This window comes from Dendrobium catenatum, unplaced genomic scaffold (genome assembly GCF_001605985.2).
Source record: "Dendrobium catenatum unplaced genomic scaffold, ASM160598v2 fragScaff_scaffold_1007, whole genome shotgun sequence".
Classification (NCBI taxonomy): domain Eukaryota; kingdom Viridiplantae; phylum Streptophyta; class Magnoliopsida; order Asparagales; family Orchidaceae; genus Dendrobium; species Dendrobium catenatum.
Window position 1 is genome coordinate 19,336 of NW_021319469.1, and position 4,780 is coordinate 24,115.

General features: G+C 31.6%; 1 non-coding gene across 1 annotated transcript; it reads right to left on the minus strand.

Moving 5' to 3' along the window:
* Positions 1-506: 506 nt before the first annotated feature.
* On the minus strand, positions 507-612 carry LOC114580399. Its single transcript, XR_003701780.1, has one exon. It is a non-coding gene; the product is annotated as a small nucleolar RNA R71 (small nucleolar RNA).
* Positions 613-4,780: the final 4,168 nt, after the last annotated feature.

A 4,780-nucleotide genomic window follows, 5' to 3' on the forward strand; every position in this document is an offset into this window, starting at 1 on the left:
GTTATTGCACACTTAGAAGCCATAGAAAGGAATCATTATTAGATTTTGATTTAGAAATTAAGAGAGCCTTTTCTAAAATTAGAACAACCAAAAAATTTTTGGATATGGCTAGTCCTATTCAAGACTTAGATTATTCTAGACCTCTTAAAATTTTTACAAATCCTATGATAGACAAAATTCATCAATGTATAAATAGACATGTCATCTAAATTAATTAATAACTTAGAATTAAAATATGCAATCATTTGGATGGTATAGAATTCTTAGTTTAGAGGAACTTCCATTGAACATCCTAAAATATATTTAATAGCCTTTTTTTAGAAATTTATGTAATGTTTAAGAATAATGGTGTTAATGATGATGCCATTAGACTTAGATTGTTCCCTTTCTTGCTAAGAGTTAATGCAAAAATGTGGTTAAATTCTTTACCATGAGGCTCTATTATCATATGGAATGAGTTGGCCCATAAATTTCTAGGAAATCAATTCCTACCTTTTAAGACTATCAAACTTAGAAATGATATTACTTCTTTTACTCAATTAAAAAGAGAATCATTTATAAAAGTTGGGAGAGATTGAAGGAGATGCTTAGAAAGTGCCTACACCATTCCTTACCTTATTGGTTGATAATTAATATTTTTTATAATGGATTGTTAGGATATCTTAGAGCTATAATTGATGATGCAGTTGAGAGTTCTTTAATGTCAAAGCCTTTTGAGGATTCTTATAAATTAATTGAGGAAATGATGATAAATAATTTCTAGTGACCTATTAATAGGATGAATCCTAATAGAGTGGTAGGAGTATATGAAAATGATTCTTTATCGTTTTTTACTGCACAAGTTGCAGCAGTATCAAAGATGTTAAGCACTTTAAGCTTAAATTATGATTCATCTTTATATTTAAAAGATAAAATCTTAATGAAAGATAATGATATTTAAGGGATTGAAAATATAAATTTGATTAGAAGATAAAATAATCCCTATTTAAATACATATAATCAGAGTTGGAGGAATCACCCCAACTTTAGTTGGTCAAATAATAATGGTTAGAATCAATAGAATTTTGGTCAAAATAACTATGGAATAAATCTTAATAATCAAAATCAAGCTAATAATAATCTAAGACTAGCTTATTTTCTTAGATTTAATCAAGGCAATTAACATGGAACTATTAAGACACCATTAGAAGATGTGGTCATGCAATTGGGAACTCAAATATAAAATTAAGCTACTTCAATTAAAAAACTTGAAATTTCAATTAAGTCAGCTTGTAATGTCTCTGAGAATTAGGCCCATATGATCCTTACCTAATAACATTGAAGTTATTTATAAGGAGAAGGAAAGATATATTAATGGGACCCAATTGAAGAGTATCAATCATCCACCATAACCAAATAAAAAATCTATGAAAATCTAGCTGAAGACTACAAACTTAACACTGCTTGGGAGGCAACCTAACCTTAGGTCAAGTTAGTTATCCAGTTTGGCTGAAAACTATAAACATAGTGGTACTAGGGAGGAAAACCTTTCTTCCAGATAAGGTTTTACTTTATTTTCTTCCTAAAAATCTTAATGAAGAGAGAAAGGGAGGGCCGTGGTGCCATATCTTTGAACACCACAGCACCCCGACAAGCCATAATGAATAAAATTTCAAAAAATTTTCATACGGCCTCGCCCCCCCCCCCCCCCCCCCCACGGCGTGTTGGAATATTTATAAGTCTATTAGGAGAGAAGTTTACTTCTCAGTCCATACTTGCCCTTTAGTGAGAACCTTACTTTCTTAGAAATTTAATAATAAGTGATGGGAAGGATCAAGCATAAACCCTCTTCTTCAATAAAACTAAAATGAAGATTATACCAAAAAATGAGGTACCTTTTCACTTCTCCACATGCAAAGTTCTATTTTTATCAATAAGTTGCACAAATTTAAAGAGGTGCTATAGAAAGAAAAGAAGAAGGATTTGACATAATGAGGAAGATGCATGATGATAGAGTTTTCTTGTATGATCTCTTTTTGGGGTAAGATGTCATGCTTTTTTATTATAAAGAGAAGTATTTCCTTGAAAAAATAAAAACATGATGTAGTGTGGCCCATATACAATCATTAGAATTTTTTTAATTATGCTAGCACAATCCAAGATAAGAAAATTTTACAAATTATCAAAGTCAATAAGTATAGATTAAAACCTTATGGTTTAGAAGAGTGAAGAGTTCTTAAGAAAGTGTTTACTTATTTCATTCTATAGTATGCGTTTTATAAAGAAGAATGTATTGATGGGAGATATTGACCTATTTTTTGCTCTTAATTGAAAATTTTAGCTTGGATAGCCATTATTCAACTTTGGGCGCCTTGTGCACAATTTATCTTGTATCTGTGTTATGTTTAATATTATGTTATATATTATTTTATGTTCAACATATGCTTTATGCATCTTTTATCATTCTTATGAATGCATGTGAACTAATAAAAGGAGTGGTGAACTAGTGAAACTATAATTTTAACTACCATCATATCTAATCATTAAAACTCAATTATTTATGTCAACAATTAAAAGTTTATGATTAAATCTATAACTTCTAATTTTAAATTAGGTTGTAACCTAAATGATTGATTAGTTTAACCATTAATATTTTTTTAAACTAGAAGTATAGCCTTGTTCATTTTCACTAATTCTAGATAGTGATGTGTTATCCTGTATTTCAGTCATTTTAGATTGTCACTTTTTATTTGATTAATCTCTTAATCAAAATTATAAAATTTTATTTGCTTGGGGGAAAGTTGGAGTTTAAGCTGGAGAGGATTTGATGAGTATAAATAATGTAATATTTTAGAATGTTAAATTGCTATTGAAACCATGTTATTTTAGTTATGTTGTGGAGAAAAAAAATTGAGAAAGGAATGAAATTCCAAGTATCAGACAACGCCGTAGTGTCAGACAATATACTACTATGGCACCTCCATTGACACCACCAAAGCACTCAATATGGATATGGTGGCGCCAAATGTTTGTTGGGTAGGGTTGCAATGTTTAAGGACTCAACACTGTAAAGCCCATTTCTATTTGAACAACAATGCAACCCTAATTTTTCAATGTCGCTAAGCTGAGGGGAGTACCACATAGATGCCACAACACTTAACCTTCAATAGCATCACAGTGCTATAGTTGTAACTGACCAATTCATTAAACTATGGGTCCATGTCAACAAGCACCGCAGAGAATGAAATTCTTCATCACTATGATGTAATTTCATTTTATGGGTGCCACGGAGCAAGTGTCTAGAGTGTCGTGAAAGAAGAGTCCATTTTATGTATTTTTCTTATAAATATTCCATTTGTAATATTCATAGGGGTGTTCAATCACTTATTTAACTCCAGTCATAATAGTAGTGCTTCTTTGAAATTTTCTTAGGAGAGTCAACTAAGGGAGTTTAAGGAGCTCTGGATCAACTTCATAAGAGTGTTTGGTCAATATTTATAGAAGAAATTATGTAAATTTTGAAAGTTTGTTAGGGATGTTAAACCCTTATAAACTAGCCCAAGGCTAACCAAGAGGGGGGTCAATTGATAGTTTTAAAATTTCTTAAATAAAACTCACAATCTTTTAAAACATTTTAAAACATCAAAGCATATGATCAACCACATGAAATAAAGAGCAGAAATTAAAAATATAGAAATGTAATAAGAAAGAGCACACTATATTTTATGGTGGTTTGGTCAACTTGACTTAAGTTCACTCCTCGGAGCCTCTCCTTTAGGTATTGCACTAAAATCAGTGACTCTCCTTTTTCTCCCACAGCAATGTGGAGAAGCTTGTACAAAACTCCTTTCCACCCACTTTGGTGAGGCACAGAACCCAACCTCCTTCACTTCCTCCTGAAGAAGGAAGATAACCTCGACCTCCTTTTGCTTCCTCTTAAAACAGCAGAGAATCTTTATTGATTGTTCAAGTAGACCAATCTATTACCTCCAAGGAACCAAGGATGACGACTGAAGAAGATGAATCAGATCCTTGCTTGGATCAACCTTTGTGAACCCCTCTCAAAATCCCCCTCACAAGATCCTCTCTCTCTCTCTCCCAAGCTCTCCCTCTCCTTCTTGGCTCTCTCAGGTCAGGACAACATCAAAAGATTCAATCTTGAGTAAATAAGATATCTTATATAGAAGGGCTTCAAATTTTCCCTAAATTGTAAATAACTAACAAAGATCTTCAAAGATGATCGAGAGATCGTCCTGTACGATCAGTACATTTTTCAGCCATTTCAGCCAAGATGATTTAAGAGGGACTGGATGATTAGAATATTTATTTGTTTTGATTATCCAAGATGATGGGTACATCATCCTTTATGATTATTTTAAAATGTCAAGTATCATACAAAGATTCACTATATTCGACTAGACTTTATATATTAGACGATGAAAAAATAGCTGATCGTCTAGGCCGATTCTTGGATCATCCTAAATGATAAGTTCAAATCAATAAATATCATCCAGCACATCATTTTATTTTTCCAATATTACTCATAAAGAAACTAAGGTTTTTTAACTTATCATCCAAGATGATCCTATGATCATCTAGGATGATATGATTGATCAATCAAACCTTAATTGATTTTCTTAATCATCAGACTAATTTAGGCATAATTGTAATACATCATCAGAATGATATCCTGTATGATGTCTAAAAATAATAAAATGCCTAAAAGGGATGGCGAATGATTTTATTCTTATTTGAGCATATCAACTAGGATAATGCTAATATCGTCCAAGACAATTTGCTT